Source organism: Sorex fumeus, unplaced genomic scaffold, assembly GCF_029834395.1.
Source record: "Sorex fumeus unplaced genomic scaffold, SorFum_2.1 ptg000054l, whole genome shotgun sequence".
Classification (NCBI taxonomy): domain Eukaryota; kingdom Metazoa; phylum Chordata; class Mammalia; order Eulipotyphla; family Soricidae; genus Sorex; species Sorex fumeus.
The window spans coordinates 24,454,625-24,473,814 of NW_026606111.1; the positions used below are offsets into that span (position 1 = coordinate 24,454,625).

General features: G+C 42.7%; 1 protein-coding gene across 2 annotated transcripts in view; it reads right to left on the bottom strand.

The window, feature by feature from the left end:
* Nucleotides 1-10,653, bottom strand: part of ATG5 (autophagy related 5) — a 120,255-nt gene extending 109,602 nt beyond the window's left edge. The window contains exon 1 of one of the 2 annotated variants that reach the window (XM_056125235.1): nt 10,370-10,653. The gene's annotated coding sequence lies outside the window, so the exon portion shown is untranslated. The remainder of the gene's footprint in view (nt 1-10,369) is intronic. The other variant, XM_056125236.1, reaches the window with a different exon arrangement.
* Between the last annotated feature and the right edge of the window lie 8,537 nt (nt 10,654-19,190).

Below are 19,190 nucleotides of genomic sequence, written 5' to 3' on the forward strand. Positions count from 1 at the left end.
TTTAATCTGGTAAGGTGGTAAGCAAAGGGTCTCTGTACCCCAGATGTATCATTAGCCAATAGTTACTACTAAAATTCCTCTTTTATTCACAAGGGAAGCAAACTGAGACAAAGAGTGCCTTTCCTAAGAGACTTCATGAATATTTAAATACAATTTTGGAGTTGAAAAATCACAATCCATACTGTCACAATGGTGAATCTTCTTCCTCAGAAAAAAAAGTACAAGAAAGAAAATTTGAAAGAAAATTTAAAATGCATATATGGTCACCCAGGGAAAGGTAACGCTATAGGCTCTGTCCTTCTCTCTTACCATTCACCTCTCAAGAAGAAATAATCATCTGAACAGTCAGATTCCAAGACTTCACTTGAGCCACGTTTATTAAAAAGCAGGGGTCACTATGAACCAAAATATAATACACGTGGACATAGCTCCCTTTTTTTCCCTCCTCATCTTTAGATGACAGAACTGAATCATTGTTCATTCTGTGCACAATTCCTTGTCTCTTTCTTTCTTGTGTCCAGAACATTAAAAAAAAAAAAAATAGCAAATATCTCCCACTTTCTTTGTGAGAGGTCCTTACCAACAGTAATTCAAGCACAGAACTGCCTCTTTTTTCACACTTGAAAGATAAACCGCAGAACTTGGGTAAGCATGATGTGAGAGAAGACAGACTTCATCAAAATTCTACAAAGGCATTTTAGGTACAAAAATAGTAAAAGACATTGGTATCTCGGGGGCTGAAAAAACAGTATAGCAGGCAAGGCATTTGCCTTAATGCAGCCAAAAAGACCCACCCTGTTCCCCCACCAAAAACAAAACTGATACCTTCATTTTCACACACCATTGTTTCTTACATACACATTTTTAAGACCTCAAAGTACAACGTGGTAACCAACAGAAATTTTAACAAACTGCACAAGATTTCTATAAAATGCAAACAAGATGACATACTGACCCTGCCTCAAAAGATCCAAATTGATAGAATCATAATGTCAATCTTTCAAAAGGTATTGCTAAGTGAAGTAAGTCAAAGACAAATACCATGTGATCTCATGTGTAGAATCCAAACAAAAACTCTTATCAAAAAATATGTCTTGTGTCTCCAGAGATGAATGGTAAGGGAAGGTAGAGCTGAAGAAAGATGGTTCAAAGGTATAAACTACTCATTATAAATAAAATCCTAAAACTAATAAATACTGGTGGTGTAATGAGCAACATGATGACTAGAGTTAATACTGAAGAATAATATACAGAAAAGTTGTTGAGAACAAATCATTAATCTCTTCACAAGAAAAAGAATGTTTTCCCTTGATTCTTTCTTTTATCATTATTTCATGAGAAAATGTTAGCAGAGGCTACTGTAGTAATCATTTCACACCATGTAAATCAACTTATCATGATATATACCTAAAACTTATACCATGGTGTATGTTAATTATTTCTCAGTAAAACTGAAAGAGAGGAAACGGGTTTTTAATAAATATCACCAAAAAATATCAAGAAAAACTGGCTGATAAATAAAATGAAAGGGTATAAGTAGTATCCTTTTCAAAAAGGTAAAAAACAAAAACCAACTCCTGAGAGGCACTACAATGTGCAATGTGGGAATTTAAAATGTGGAATAAGGAGCCAAACTACGTGAATTCAAAATCTAAGGTCATCAATCACTGACTCTGTGAGCACGAGTAAATCACTCAACTTCTCTCTCTTTCCTCATCTGCAAAATGAGAATAGCACTTAGTAGATATAAAAATTACATTACTGCAATTAAAGCACTTAATATAGTGCTATAGGACTACGATATAATATGTTTACAATATAGCACTCAACGGTATACCTGTCATATTAGTTTGGAAAACAAAAACCATATAACTCAAAAATGTTTAAGTCTCTTAGATACTTTAGGAACTGGTGTGGGTGCATATACTTTACATGCCATGGTTTGACCCCAACACCACATGGTTGTCCTGGGCACTACCCAAAGCTACTCCCTAGTAGAGTCAGAAAAAGCTCATGCACAACAGGGAGTGGTCCAAAAAATCCCATTATATTTCACAATTCTTTTAAAGAATTCTGTTCCTGGAATTTTTTGGTTTTTGCGCCCCCCCCACCCCCACCCGGTTGGTTTGTTTTGTTTTGATGTCACGCTCAATAGCGCTCAAAGAAACAGAATAGGGGTATAACAAATAGCCAATGGCAATAAACGCTGAGAATCAGTTTACAGAACTAAATTTACCGAAAAGGTGGGCTGTGGGTAGGGACCTTGAGACAATAGTGGAGGAATGCTGACACTGTAATGTTGGAACATCATCGTATGCCTGAGATTTTATTACTAACTGTACTATAAATCATGGACTGGAGCGACAGCACAGCAGGTATGGCGTTTGCTTTGCATGCGGCCGATTCAGGTTCTATTCCTCTGCCCCTCTCGGAGAGCCCGGCAGGCTACCAAGTGCATCCTGCTCGCACGGCAGAGCCTGGCAAGCTCCCTGTGCCACACTGGATATGCCAAAAACAGTAACAACAAGTCTCACAACACAGACTTTACTGGTGCTTGCTCGAGCAAATCGATGAACAACGAAGGACAGTGCCACAGTGCTATTATAAATCATGTGCCTAAATAAAAATCGGGGAAAAACACAAAAAGCAAAAACTACAAATTACAAGAATATAAGAGCTTATGTACTGAACATTGCAAATACCAATAAGAACGAATAAACATTTCATTTTTGATAAACCTAGGTCTCTGGCAGGTACCTAGAGGCTATATCTTGGTGATGATGATGACAACAATGTTTTCCAAAGCAGACACAGTCAGGAGACATTACTCTACGTCTCCTAAAGACCTTTTATCCCCATCCTTCCCGTGTCTTTGCTTACACTGGGGGTTTCTCCCCCTAGGGGAGCACTGCCCACACCATCTCCCAACTGAGATACTCTCCAGGTGCCAGCTCAAACAGCCTTGCTGAACCCTGGTATCCTCTCTGAGCCTTTCCTTTACTGCAGCACTTACAAGTTCAGAGGAAAGAGTTTTCTTTTATCTCTAATTTCTAATCTCATATTCTTTCCATCACGTCATACCCACCACCAACTTCCCTTCCAACTTTAAAATGTCCATGGTTACAATTAAACATTGCTTTGTAAGAACTTTTACCGCCATATCTGATAATGATCAGGGAAAATTTTAAAAGATGGAACTTGAAGAATGGGTAAACTCTGAGCAGACAAAGAAAAGAAACATTCCAATCAAGGCAAACTAACATCATCAAAGGCAGGAAGCAGGCAGCAGTAGGATAAGCGCCAACTTTTGGGGGAACTTTGGGTTGGGAGTTGGTCAAGAAAGAGCTGACAAAGTAGCATGTTTTAATACAATGTGGTCCTAGAATATTCATTTACCTCATTAAGGCTGTATTAATTTACCTTATATCTAAAATTCACCAGGGGTGCTTAAAAATAAAAAAAAACAAATTAACTTGTAAGAGATGAATGAATATTAACTGTAGAGACACTTTTTTGTGTGTCAAATCTCTGTAATGGTAACAAGACCAGACCATGAAGCATACCAAATGGTAGGCTGGGGATTCTCGTTATCGCCCTACAAACTCAAGAGTCTGTATGATTTCAAGATTGTGAAATATAAAAATCATAAAAATATTTAAATAGAAAATATCAACATTTTACATATTTAATATAAAATTTAAGTAGGAGCAGTGGGCAAAGCAGATCTTCCCATCAGAAAGAAGCTAGACAGGAAGCAAGGCTAACAACTTAGCCATTATGTAGTGAGGACCTGACCTCACTACCTGACAGGGAGCAATGAATTCATGACCGACATAGGGTCTTCCTCATATCTTGAAGTTGGCTTAAAAAGAAAATATGGGTGAATGATAAAAAGAACGGGGAAGATTTATTTATTTTGGGTTTGGGGCTGCACCCAACAGTGCACAAAGTCTACTTCTAGCTCTGAGCTTGGTGATTGGGGGTAAACAGATGGCAAGGAATCAAGCTAATATGCAAAGTGTGTGCTCAGTCCATGGAGCTATTTCTTCAACCCTGACCGGGAAGATTTAAATGCTGACAACAAAGACTATAGTAACATAGTAAGTTAAGAGCTTTCTAAATCTGACATGACTTAAACCTCAGAGTTGTGTGTCCCTGGGGTAAACCCGATTTTCTGACTCTCATGTTAAAGGCAATTCTAATTTCTTTGGGCTGATGAGTGTTTTTAGTACCTGGTAACGAATCAGTAGTATATGTCTTTAATACAATTTCCAAATTTTTCTATGGCCCCTCTACTTCAACCCCTTTTCTATTCTTGTTTTACTTTTCTCTAAGTTTCACTGATGCACCATGATTTACAGTATGGCTAAAAATAGTATTTTAGGCATTCAATATTCCAACACCACACCCTCCATCAGTGTCAAGATCGCTCCACCAATACCCCTTCACACCGACTCAGCTCTGTATGCTGGCTCTGTTACCTGTGGCCCTGTATATTCCTGCTCAATGTTTTGTACACCACTAGAGATGATTCTGTATTTGTCGCTCTCCTTCTGCCTTTACCCAGCAGGTGCATCCAGGCTGCAGCACTCTTTTCCAGAATATGGATGGCATTCAGTTGATGAGGGTTCCTTTTATTCACCCCACTCCACTGGTTCATTCCACTCTTCCTGATGTGTGCCAATGGCCCTGGTATGAAGTGATTATCTTCTTTTTAATCAGTTTAAAAGTTTAATTTAAAATTTAATCAATTCTTAATCCTTTTTTTAAAAAAAAGTCAGTTGAGAGCCAGAGTGATAATACCACAGGTAGAGAGCACTTGTCTTGCAAGCAGCTGACCTGAGTTCAGTCCCCAGCACCAATTAAGATCCCCTGCCCCAAGCCCTGTAAAGAGTGGTAAGAGCGCAGAGCAAGGAGTATGTCCTGAGAACCACTGGGGTAGCCCCAAAACAAAACAAAACAGAAAATGGACTAAAAGAAATTTCGTTGAATATCAGCTCCTTGAGAATCTTTCTGCTACACAACTACCAATCTGATTTTTTTTTAAAACTTTTAAAACGTGTTTTGTTCTGTGCCACACCCAGCTATGCTCAGGGTTTATTTTCTGGCAGGGCTCAGAGAACCTAAATTGTACCAGGAACTGAACCCATGTCAGCTGCCTTGGAGGCAAGTCCCTTGCCTGCTGTACTATCGCTTCAGTCCCCTTTTTACTGTTAAAATAGCTTGTTAAGGACAGGTATTGTACAGTCAGTACAGAGCTTGCCTTGCACAAGGTTGACCCAGGTTCAATCCCCAGAACCAAATAGAGTCTCTTTAGCCCTGCCAGAAGTAAGGCCTCAGCACCATGGGATATGACCCCAAAATGAAAATGAAAATGAATAAAACACACACACACACACACACACACACACACACACACACACACACTAGGGTTCTATAATAATGCATTGCAGTTATGTTAACCTAAATCTGTTTCCTGTCCCCCATCCCACTGAACTGTGTGAATCCTTGACAGCAGAAACTGAATCATATTTACTTTTATATTTAGGGCTAAACTCTGAAATTTTTGTTGAGTTAGAAAATATCTAATTACATAAAATATATAAAACCAAAATTTATATCAGATACTTAAAAATTTTCATCTAAACTCTTTCCCAAATCAGTGCAATCACATTTTAAATTTGACAAAATTCATGATTTTAGAAAGATAATTTTCCTCTCCTACAGCAAATGAGATCACTACCATGCAGTCCACTTGAAGTCTGGCCCTCAGAAATCATGGACTAACCAGAAATTACCAAGAACAACAAATACTATTAGCAGTAAATACAGTGGTAAATCTTCAAAATAATAAATAGTAAATCTCTTTAAAAGTATTATCTATACTGGCCGGTCTACCTTTAAATCCACAAACATTAATTTCTAATATGAACCCTGAGTTCCTACACTTCCCAAGTCCCTTTACTCTGCCATTATCCCAGCTAACTTTTTCAAACTTTCCGTTTTCCCAAATGTCCACATTTTCTAGCTCTCTCAGTTAATTTGTTTTTTCTATTTCCCTCTGATAATACTGATAATATCAATCCTGTTCCTAAGGTTCAGTGTTTTCCACAGGGTTTTCTATTGGGGTGGGGGTGGGGGGTTAATGACAGCCAGCAGTTCCACTTTTCTTGTGGTACAACTTAAATAGAACCCTCAGCTTCATACCTACAAAGCAAGGGCTGGAGAGATAGTACATGTCAGAAATAGCGCTTGACTTGCACGAGGCCAACACTGGTTTGATTCCTGGGACTGCATATGATCCCTGAGAACCACCAGGAGCGAACCCCGAGCAGAGTCGAGAGCAAGCCCTGAGCACAGCTGAGTAGGGCTAAAATAAACAAATATTCTACCACACATATATAAAGCAAATGTTCTAACACTAAGCCAAATCCCCAGCTCCTCTCATGACCTTAGATGCCATTTATAATTATCAATTTCCACATCTTTATCTTCAGGTCAGGCTTCTCTGAACTCCAATTTCATATATACTATTATACATTGTCAGTTCATCTGAAAATTCATGTACGAAAGTGAAAATCATTTCAGAACTTCTCCCTTCACTCTTACTACTCTGGTATCTTCCCCATATCATTAAGTGGTAACTTAGTTGCTCAGGCCATAGTCCTTGGAGTCATCCTTGACCCTTCATACCTTGCATGCTCTAGCTGGGAAACAAGTCTAGAATCGGGCCATTTATCATCAGTTCCACAATTACCACCCAATCCAAGCCACCTTGACCTTTAGCCATGCTACATGCAAGGGCCTACTAACAAGTGTCCATTTTTGTTCTTGCACAGAAACACACCACACCACATATATCATTTAAACACCAGCTGGATAGGTTTCCTCCTTTACTCAAATGCCTAGCATCTCAGATTTTCAAAGTAAATTAAGGTTTGCCAAAGTTCAACAAGGCCCTACATCAGTGGTTTTTAACTGCAGGATGAGTGTGCAAGGGTAAAAGAGTTGAAGACCACTGGTTTACCACACTGGTTATGAGTAAGACTGCACAAACCTGTGTTCAAGACAGGTGGAAAAGGCTGAAACTCTGCAGATGACATGACCTGACTGTACTGGGACCTGTTCACTTGCTTAATTTGATTGGGGCCATTTAAATTAGAAGATATATAATGTTTGATGCCACACTTAACATATGTAATAGTCAAGATATGGAAACAACCTATATGTACAACTACAAATGAATGGCTCAATAACTTCTGATGTACAGACGATGGAATACTGTGCAGCTCTAAGAGAACAAAAATCATGCAATCCGCTGCAAGAACTAGAGGATAGTATGCATCAGTCAGAAGGAAAGAGACAGATACAGAATAATCCCTCACATCCACAGGACTTAAAGATGAAGTAAGGTAACAACGAAGGGCCACAAATGAAGAACTGATCCACACAAACGAGTTGGGGAGGAAGGGTTTGAAAGAAAAGGGCATTGAGAGCCATGACAAGGGATGTAGTGGTACCCATACCTACTGGTGATGGGTGTGGTGTTGAATTATGTACAGTATTAGCAGTACATATTAGCAGTATGATAAATCACAGACCTCAATAAAAAGTTTTGAATGTTTAACGAAATAGGAATAGGAGGTATGGAGTCAGTGAGACAATACAGAGGTTAAGGCATTTGTCTTGCATACCAGTAAACCTTGTTCCAACCCAAGTACTACCAGGAGTGACCCTCAAGAATAGGGCTACAAGTAAGTCCTACGTGCTGCAGGGTGTGGCCCAAAGACCAAAATAAAAAATAAACCAGGAGGTATGCTAATGTCTCTGTAACTTTCAGGGTGCTCTGTAACTTTCTACTATATCTATATGCACCCCAATCTGCATCATTTTCAGGTATCTAAGGCCACCTTGCACCAAAATGCCAAAAGTCACATCAGGGCTTGATTTTTTTTTCCCTCTACTGCTTAGTCACCACCGGTGTCAAAGTAAACTGTGCTTTACCTTTTATAGTATCTTGATGGGTATCATTGGGTTGTCCTTGCTCCTCCGACAAGGAACCACAACAGTGCTCCTGAGGCACAGCCAATTCCATCAGGCACTAATAATTCTATATTGCTTTTCTCTTTTCTTTATGCACTTGCATGGTTTAGCAATGCCCTTTCTGTACAGACACAGGAAGACAGATCATGCTATGCTTTTGTAGCATGGGAGTTAATGATATCAAATAATATTTACTCCTGGGCATCCACCATATTTACTTGACTTAAGCTTTAGTTGTCCTTACTCCCAATCCCCCTCCCCCCACAAAGAAGTGAGAGACAAGATGAACCAGGGTAAGCTGTAAGATACCCTGGCATCAGAAAGGAACAAGCTACAAGTTAAAAGCATGGTCATGAACAAATTCTGTCATGACAGAAGTAACTGAACCCTGCTGGGATTAGGAAAGACTAACCTGGCCTGAGGACTAAAATCTGGGATATACTGCGAGATGTCTCCAGGAAGAGCTAACCTTTAAGCTTAATATATCTCTGTGTTCAAACAAAATAACTAGAAATATAAGAAGTAAGTTTACTATGATTGTTTAAATAAGGAGAAAGCCAATACTCCCTAGATGGAATCTTGCCCTTGAGCAGATCTAGCAATCTAGAGTGCTGAACCTTCACACGAGATCTTATCCTTGAGTTCATCTCTCAGAACTTCCCTGGGGGGAGTGGCTTTGCATCTGTTTGTTATAATGACAATATTCAACCCCACCTATGTGTAACCCCACCCTTCATGATTTCTATGTAACTATGCTCTAAAGGGAAGAGAGGAGACAAGGCTAAGAAAGAAGGAGGCTAAGGACAAGGGGAGAAAAAAAAAAGAGGCTAGGGACAAGGGAAGAGATGCAACAATGCTGGGGAGAAAGGAAGAGAGAAAGGAAGAGAGAGTACTACGTTGTAAAGAGAGGAGAGAGAAATAAAATGACTATGGACAAGACTCAGGGGCCCTGTTTCTTCATTCCCTGGGTCCTTTATCCATCTGTCACCAGGGCCAACCAGGGGAATGGTTCTCGGACACTGACCACTCCAGTCCTGCAAGCGCACACTTTGAGGGTCTCCTGTTTTATTATATAGTCTCCAATGCCGTTATTAAAAAAAAAAAAAAAAAAAGAAAACTTCATGATGGCATGGATTTTTTATTTTGAATTGTGTTTTTTCCATCACCTGCGGTCTTGTCAATCCTTTTTGTTCTACTACTCCCAGGCTCAGTACCTTTTATGAACGTCAAAATCAAGTCTACACTTGGAAGACCACACGGACTTCTCAAAAGCTAAATCCGTGCAGCATCACTCTGGTTGGACTCTCCCCCCACTCCTCCCACCTCCAGGATTTTAACTAGCATCCTCTGCACCACACTGAACTTCAAAAGCCCGGGCTTCCCTCCACTGTGAAATTCTGAAACTCCCCGGAACCACTAGCCTGGTCCAAGAGCATTTCTCTCCCATTCAAATTCCTCCACCCGCCCTTCCAACTCAAGAGGCGTTCAGCTGCCATCGATCCAAACACCCGGCACTCCGGAAATCGGGACGGCCTTAGGGAAGCTGCGTGCTGGTCCCTGGGTTCCCATCCTGGCTGAAAAGCTGGGCTCTCTCCTTTCCTCAACCCCGCAGAAAAATCTAGAATCCCCTCGCGTTTTCCCAACCCTAGGCTCCTCCAGAGCCAAAGCGTTGTTGGGGTTTTTTTGTTTTGTTTTGTTTTCCTGAAAACCCTTCCAGCAACTCACGGCAAGGGGGAAAATAAAAAAAGTGCTTGGCAATCGAAAAACGACTTTGGGATTGACTGAAAACCTGGGGTGACGAGACCCTGAATGCGGCGGCGGAAAGGATAACGTTGTCTGCTGGGGGAAATAACAATAATAATAATAGTAATAATAACAACCTTGCGAATTCCGAGAGAATCGAACTGGCCTTCCCTGCGAACAGAGAACGCGGCCGGGGAGGAGACCCGCGAGCAGCGACGGTGCAGATAGGTCCCGCCGGGACCCCGCCCGGGTTTGCCCCTCTCGGGAAGGGCAAGCAGGCAAGACAGAGAGGCAGGCGGACACACACACACACACACACACACACACACACACACTCTCCCGGGGACTCGGCACACGCTGCGAGGGCGCTTCAGGGGGGGCATCCTCTGGCCCCCTCGCCGGGACAAGCCCCCTTCGCCCAGCACCGCTGCCCACCAAAAGGCTCCTCTGCCGACCACTCAGGCTCTCCCGACCGCCACACCTCCCAGCCTTCCTCCTCCTCCTCCTGCTCCTGCAGGGGTACACACACACACACACACGCACACACGCACACACTCCGCGGACACACGCGCGCGCGTCCTACCAGAAGCGCCGGCTCCCCGCAGCCCGGAGAAGACGCCGTGGAGTCCCGGGCTAGGGCTGGGCGGCGGCGCAGGGAACCCGACCCGCAGAGGTGCCGCCGCGACTCGGACAGCCCCGGAGCCCGCGCAGCCGCACAAGACACCAGCGCGGAAGTCGGGGCCGAACCCGGCAGCGGCCACTTCCGCCCCGCGCTCTCCAGCGTCCCGCGGCCGCCGGCAGCCAGCGCCCCGGAACCCGGGCAGCCCCCCGCGCGTCCCAGTCACCCTCGGCGCCCGGAGATGACGTCACGGCGCCCCACGTGGCCCGCCCTCCGCCCCTCCGCGGTCGGCCCAGCCCCGCTAGGAGGCCGGAGCCCCGACGGAGCATGCGCAGACGGAGCGGCGGTGCGCCGGTGAGGGTCAGCCCTCCCTTCCCCCCCTACCAGCTGGCAAGTTCAGGACTTGGGGGTCCTTTGCCAGAGGCATTGCTGTTTGGGAGCAGGTTGTTTTTTTTTTTTCTTTTCTTTTAACTCCCGATGCTTGCTTCACTAGTGTGTGAAACGGAGCAAGCTATGTGGTGGATCTTGCAGAAAAATGTCACAGAGCGTCTGCCCCACCCCCTACAACCCCCCACCCCTGCTCCCCCGTCCTGTGCAAGAACTTTTAGAACGACGTGAGTGCTTGGAATCGCGCAGCAGCAAGAGGAGCCAATTAGAATGAAACCCCGCTCATTGGTGATGCTGCGCCCACCACGTGCGGCCCAGATGTAGGACTCTTGCCCTCGTTTACGCTAGTCCTCGGTAAAAAACCTTCATCCTAAACCGTACAGTTTTCCCACAAGCCCAACTCGCGACCTAGACTGCCATGGAGAGTCCCTGGCTCGCACTGTTAATATTGATAGAAATTTGGAGTTTGTGGTGTTTTCGATGATTTTTCTCCCATCTGTTCTCTCTTTACTCATTTCTGTTTTCTCAACATTGTCAATGCAAAGACAGGCATGAGTATTAGTCACACCTAATGGAGGAAAACAAACCTATGAATACTGAAATTCTCCCCTCCGTTCACTAGCATGTGTCTATACCTTTCTGTGGTGACATTAATAATCAAAGAGTAAAATGTAGTGCTGAGAGATCTAGCGCTAAGAGTGCTTGAGGAGACCAGCAGAGGAAAAGAGAGAGCAATATGCCCCTAGATGGAATTCTGCTGTTGGGCGGATCTCCTAGAAGGAATTAGAGTGCTGAAGCCGCTAGATGGAATTCAGATTGGGTGGGTCACCTAGAAGAGTTTCCTCTGAAGGGGGGCTTTACATCTGTTTATGTGAATGTTCAACCAAGCCTATGTGTAGTTTGCTGTCCGCCAACCCTTCACAATTTCTCTCTAATAAACCTGATTGATTTGAATATACTGCCCCTAGTTAACAGCCTGTGGACCCATTCCTTCCTACATCAGTGAGGTGGGGGGAAGCCCCCCCCCCACACACACACCGAATCAAATTCTAAATGGTGACTCAGACAAGTGCACCGGAACAGAGATGCCTCAGAATTCAGACAGTCCACTGTTCTAAACGTGTGTTTCCTTGTTCTTTCTCTTTTCCTGTAAAACTGCATCTAGGACCATGCAGACAAGATGATTTTGTTGGGGACATGAGTTCGCCATCTTCTCAGGTTGCTAGCCCCTAATGAATCTGTTTTGTATCAACTTTTGTCTCTTGAACATCTCATGAATAATTTTTTAAATTTGTTTCAGAGTATATTTCACACTTAGTCACCTACAATAGAAATATCAATCTCCTTTTTTCAAAACAACACTTCAGTATGTAAAGTTAGTTCTTGAAAGAGGAAGCCTCAGTTTCCCCTTGCCAGTAAGAGAGATAGCCACAGTTTCCTCTCTCCAGATGTTCCATCTCTCCCTCATCAACCTGACACACATTCCATCCCCAAGGCTCTGTCAGCATGCCCAGGGCTTCCCCGGAAACATAAAATTCTGCCCTGAACTCTAGGTTGACACGGAGACTAAGATAAGGGGCAAAAAATGCCCAGAAAGATTTAGACAGACTAGACATCATTGTAAATTTCTGGCACATTTGTAAACACTTACCACCTGATAAGAGATGCCAAGAGCTCTTAAAACAGCCTTCACCACAAACTCCCTTACCTTAATTTAGTCCTATACTAAGTTCCTCCCCACTTGGGGAGCTCCCTTTTCTTTTCTACTTTCCAATAAACTTTTCTACTTTCCAACTCTGAGTCTCAGCGTCTTTATTATTCAGTATTTTCATTCTTGAAGAACCTGGGAACCATGAGCATACACAGACACCTGCCACTGCCGCTTTTGCCTCATCTGCATTACTCATGAGCCCCATAACCCATTTGAGGATAAACATTGTCAGTCCTTTCCACCATTCTTCAAATTCTGTATCTCTTTTCTGAATGATGGCCGAATTAGTAGCACCCTAAGTGGTGTTGCATTGTCTGAAATTTTCTACTGAAAGCAACTTAAAATTTTTCCAATTGAGGTAAGTGTATTTTTTAAAAAAAAAATACCATTTCAGAAATAAATTCTCAAGACTGGGAGATCATACAAAAATTAGAGTACATGCTAGGATTATGGATTGAACTTGACTGAGTGTGGTCCTGGAGGTCCCCAAGTCTGGCCAGAATGGCCCAAGTAATCTCTGTCACCACAAGTCTGAGCAGCACTGCCACCTTGTAATGCCCTGAGAGTCATTTGGGACACCTTAAAAACAGTTATCACATTGTGACCACCATGAAATTGCTGATTTCCATCCACCTCTGTTTACTGTATTCTTGTTATGGAGCTTTCTGACTGGTGGGATGAAAAAAATAAAACCAACATCTGCTTCCCGCCCCCCTGCCCCCAAAGAATCATCGCCAACCTCTTAGCATTGTTTCCACGCTAGATCAATTGTCTTGAGCTTACTCACTCTCATTTCACAATCAGTTTAGCTTGGCTTTCTTGCCAGCCAAAGAATGAAATCACAAATATGAGATGATTTACAAGGGGTTTTTTTATTTTGTCTGTTTGGTTTTTGTTTGTTTGTTTTTGCAACAAAGGAATACATTTGTTGACCATCAGACTATGAAGCAAAAAGAAAGAGGCCTGGGCATTATGGAGGGACTTAGAACTACCTATTTAAACTGCATAACAAAGAAACTTTACTATTTTAAGTGTTGGGAGTTGTGTATGTTAATTTTATGGACTAGAAGTTAAAGACCCACTCTCAGGAGAGCTAGCCAGATTTGCAGAAACACCATGATCCTCAAAGCAGCTCTACAATGGGTCCTTCCTTTATTTCTTCTAGCCTCATTTTATTCCCTGACTTATACTTCAAAGTCCAATAGTATCAATCTTCTTCTTCTTCTTCTTCTTCTTCTTCTTCTTCTTCTTCTTCTTCTTCTTCTTCTTCTTCTTCTTCTTCTTCTCCTCCTCCTCCTCCTCCTCTACCTCCTCCTCCTTTCTCTCTCCTCCTTCTTCTTCTTCTTCTTCCTCCTCCTCCTCCTCCTCCCCTTCCTTCTTCTCTTCCTCCTCCTCCTTCTTCCTCCTCTTTCTCATCCTTCCTCTCTCCTAGTCTCTCTCTCTCCCCTTCCCTCTCATCCTTTTCCTCCTCTTCCTTCTCCTCCTCTTCCTTCTCCTCCTTCTCTTTATCTTCTCCTCTTTTTCTTCCCCTTCCCTCTCCCCCTCCTCCTCCCCCTTCTTCCTTCTTCTCCTCCTCCTCCACCTCTTCCTCCTCCTGTAGGAGGAATCTGCACATACATCTATTTCATTTATACTATCATTCCCACTGTTCCTGTTCTATAAAATACTATCCTCCCTGCAGACCAATTGGTACATCCTCCTAATTCCAACTTGGCTCATTCCCCAAGACTCACTTCAAGGCTTGAAAAGCTTCACCCAGGGGCTGAGCAACACTACAGTGGGTAGGGCAGTTTGACTTCCATCATCCCATATGGTCCCCTGAGCATTGCCAGGAATGATCCCTGAGCACAGAGCCAGGAGTAAGCCCTTGAGCACTGCTGGTGTGCACCCCCAACAAAAACAAAATAAAGGAAAATATTTACCCAATCCAGGCTACATGCTCTTCAGAGTTACCTCAATCGTTTTTTAAAAACGTCTGATGCCAACACAATGCTAACCATTCAATAAATGTTGAAATAAGTTAAGCTAAGTATGAGCTTTCTTTCAAGATTCCCACCACTTTCTGCACACAGAGGAACTCTCCCTCAAAACTTACAGTTTTAAGAGAATAGTCACTTTCTTTATTACTTCATCAATTTCAAGGTGATCACCAAGGTAAGTTGCAAGTGATGGAGACACATCAGTGTTCCCAGAGTGGGTCCCACTGGCACTTGAAGTCACTGCTGCACAATGCCTTGGTGCCAGGTTTGTCATCTGCTTGGAAAAAGTGTCACTACTCCCTCCATCAGAATGCACAGGATGCAGAATATTCCCAGAACACAATTCAATAATACAAGTAGAGAGATGCCAGTATACATATAATATTGGACTAGTATTCCAGTTTTACCTGTGGAATTCCAGTTTGTAGTCTTTGAGAAATAGGACTTCATCCCTGCTTCTTAGAAGTTTCTATTCTCACATCCTTGGAGCAGCATCTTTGAGTAAATATGAAATAAAGAAAAGAAATATGATTGTGTTCTGGGAATATTCTGTATTAATGTATACAGTAATATTCAGTATTAATATATCAAATATCCTATAGAAATATGTATATTTGTAAATATATACATATATACAAATATATATACATATACAAATATATATACATATATTCATAAATAGGATATATTCATAAATAGGATTGGCAGGACACTAGATGAAGGACAACCATGCGAGCAAGCCGGGTTCCGCAAAGGATTCAGCACCATCGACCATATCCACACAATAACCAAGCTCATTGAGGTTTCTCGGGAGTTCAAGATGCCGCTCTGTTTAACATTCATTGATTTAAAGAAGGCCTTTGATTCTGTTGAGACGGAAGCGGTCATTGAAGCCCTAGCCAATCAGGGCATTCAAGCCCAATACATCAGGATCCTCCGTGAGCTGTATTGCGGATTCACTACCAGGATCTCACCATTCTACAAAGAAGTGATCGTTGATGTCAAGAGAGGGGTGCGGCAGGGTGATACCATTTCACCGAAACTCTTCAGTGCCACCCTCGAGAACATCATGCGACCACTGGAATGGGAAGGAATGGGAGTGAAGATAGATGGTCGGCAACTACACCACCTCCGCTTTGCTGATGACATTGTTTTAATAACACCAAACATCAGCCAAGCAGCACAAATGCTGGCCGACTTTGACCGTGAGTGTGGAAAGGTAGGACTACAGCTGAATCTTACGAAGACAATGTTTATGAGAAACAGCCTTGTTCCTGACGCCCCATTCGCTCTCAACGGAATGACCATCTCCGAATGCAACAGCTATGTGTACCTAGGTCGAGAGGTCAACAAGACAAATGACCTGGCACCCGAGCTGCGCAGGAGGAAGAGAGCGGCTTGGAACGCCTTCAAGAACGTCGAAGAAATAGCTAAAAGGACAAAGAACCTCCGGCTCCGGGCACATCTCTTTGATTCCACTGTTCTTCCTGCATTAATATATGCCTCAGAGACCTGGGCCCTATGCAAACAAGATGAGAACACTATTCAGGTCTCCCAAAGAAGAATAGAAAGAGCTATGCTTGGAATATCACGTTTCACTCAAATGAGAGAAAGAATCCGGAGTTCTGACATCCGTCGAGTCGACGATCAAGAATCAGGGACGCTGTCTCATTTGCCAAGGTGTCGAAAATCAGATGGGCTGGTCATGTAATGAGATTTAAAGATGACCGCTGGACTAGAGCTGTTACCGACTGGATTCCACGGGATGTCAAAAGACCGCGTGGCCGCCCACCTACCAGATGGTCAGACTTCTTCGTCAAGATCATGAACGATCGGTTTGAGGCCCTTCATGTTCCCGGAGCGAACAGATGCCATTGGGCTACACTAGCACGCGACAGGGACAAATGGAGACGTTATTGGCGCCCGCTCGAGCAAATCGACGACTAACGGGAAGTTAAGTGATTAAGTGATTCATAAATCAAACTTTTACATTTAATTTTTGATCCTATAAATATTATCATAAAATTGTCCTTGAATTGGATGATTTAACTGTTCCCACAGGATTTTTTTTCCATAAAAGAAATTGCATTTAAAACAAGAGCAGACATTGGTGCAGTGAAGCAGGCATGCTGGTGGCGGGTGTGTTGTGGAAATGATGTATGCATGAAACTATCATCGACAATATTTTAACCTTCAACACCTCAATAAAACATAATATGTGGAAAACAAAATAAGGCTGGGATGATATCACAGTAGTCAGGATGCTTACCTTGCATGCAGTTGACCTGGGTTCAATTCCTCGCACTCCATAAGGTCTTCTGAGTCCCACAAGGAGTGATTTCTTAGTGCCAAGACAGGAGTAAACCCTGAGTACAGCTGGGTGTGGCCTAAAGTAAGAAGAGTAAGAGAGAAAGAGACAGAGAGAGAGTGAGAGAGAGAAAATACGATAAAAGTTAAAATATAAACAGGGCTGGATAGCGATGTCAGAAAGATGCTGGGTTGGAGACCAGGCACCTCAAGTTTTTCAGAGCACCAAGGGGTGACACATTCCCACATCCAGTAAAGAGCTGATGGAGTTCTCCTGTCCTCATTCCAGCACCTCTGGGTGTGGCCTCAAAACCAGAACTTAGGAAATGTAATATTTAAGCAGCCTTCCTTTGGGGTGTGTGTAAGAGGGGTGGGGGGCATGGGTTTGGGAGAGCACACCCTGAGTAACTCAGGGGTTACTCCTGGTTCTTTTTTCCACCTTTTTAGGGGTTACTCCTGGTTCTACACTCAGGAACTAATTTTTTTAATTATTTTTTTAAATTTTATTGAATCACCATGAGATAGTTACAAGCTTTCATGTTTGGGTTACAATCACATAATGATCAAACACCCATCCCTCCACCAGTGCACATTCCCCACACCAATATCACTGGTCTAGCTCCCCTTTCCCACCCTCCCCCTGTCTCCATGACAGACATGATTCCCCATAATCTCTCTCTACTTTTGGGAATTATGGTTTGCAATACAGATACTGAGAGGTTATCATGTTTGGTCCATTATCTACTTTCAGCACACATCTCCCATCCTGACTGGTTCCTCAAGCCATCATTTTCTTAGTGATTCCTTCTCTATTCCAGCTGCCTTCTCCCCGTTGCTCATGAGGCAGGCTTCCAGCTATGGAACAATCTTCTTGTCCCATGTATCTACTATCCTTAGGTGTCAGCCTCATGTTATGTTGTTTTATACTTCACAAATGAGTGCTGTCCTTCTATGTCAGTCCCTCTGACTCATTTCATTTAGCATGATACTCTCCATGTCTACCCATTTGTAAGCAAATTTCATGACTTCATCTCTCCTAACAGCTTCATAGTATTGCATTGTGTAGATGTACCAAAGTTTCTTTAACCAGTCATCTGTTCTAGGGCACTTGGGTTGTTTCCAGATTTTGGCTATTGTGACCAGTGCTCCAATGAACATATAGGTACAGATGTCATTTCTACTGTGCTTTTTTGCATACTCGGGATATATTCAAGAACTAATCTTAGTGACGCTAGGGGATCAAACCCAGGTCAGTCGCATGTAAGTCAAATGCCTACTCACTGTACCCTATTCTCAATACCCTAAGAAGTCTTAGAGCAAACTCTGGGTGGCCTGATTGTTGTATAGGTAAAGAAACTTTTGGCAATAACCATTGTTTCCACCAGGTGTCACCCTTGATCAAATGTAAATGCTCTGGTCCCTTTAATGTAATCTCATTTGTTAAGAAGTCTGCACTTCAAAAGGAAGCTCTAGAATAATAATAGTAAAAAGAAAACCACCCCACAGACTTGAAGCAAATGTTTGATTATCACTCAGATTAAAGACTTACTATTTGACATATAAAAAAATCACTCATAAAACCTGCTGCAACAACAACAAAACACCATCAAAAACTGTGAAGAGAAAAGCAAAAATTTCCTCAAAGTGACCAATAGATATATGAAAAAATGCTCTTCCTCACTTACATCAAGGAAATGCAAGTGAAAACACTGAGATATCACTTCAGATCAGTGACACTGACACACATTAGAAAAGAACGACACAGTCAGTCCTGGTGTGGATGTCGGGTAAAAGGAACCCTCATCCGCTGTTGGCGGGAATGTCAACTGTTTCAGCCTCTGTGGAAAACAGTCTGGATGAACCCTTCTCAAAAAACTAAGCATTGATCTTTGCTATGATCCTGAAATTCCATTTCTTGGCATCTACCCCCAGGGGCCCCCAAACACTCTTTAGTGAATCCGAAACATTATCTCAAAAAAGACATTTCTGCTCCCGTGTTCACTCATCACAACCAATATCTGAAAGTAACCCACATGTCCAAAAATAGATGACAGTGTAATGAAACTGTGCTGTATATATACACAATGGAATACTGCTCAGTTGTCAGAAATGATGAAATCATGCAATTTGTGTCTAGGTGGATGGGACTTGGCATATCAGGCTGAGTGAAGTTCTGCAGCAAGAGAAGCAAATAAAGAATGATCGCTCTCTTATGTGAAATATAGAAAAATGTAGTCAGGGAATAACAAATGGCCAAAGGCAGTTATACAGAACTGAATTTACCCAAGGCATTAGCAGGGGCCAAGGGGAGAGGACCATGGGACATTGGTGGAGGGAAGATGACAATCTAAGGAGAGGGCACGGTGTTGGACATTGCATGTGTGAGGCTATCATTGGCAGG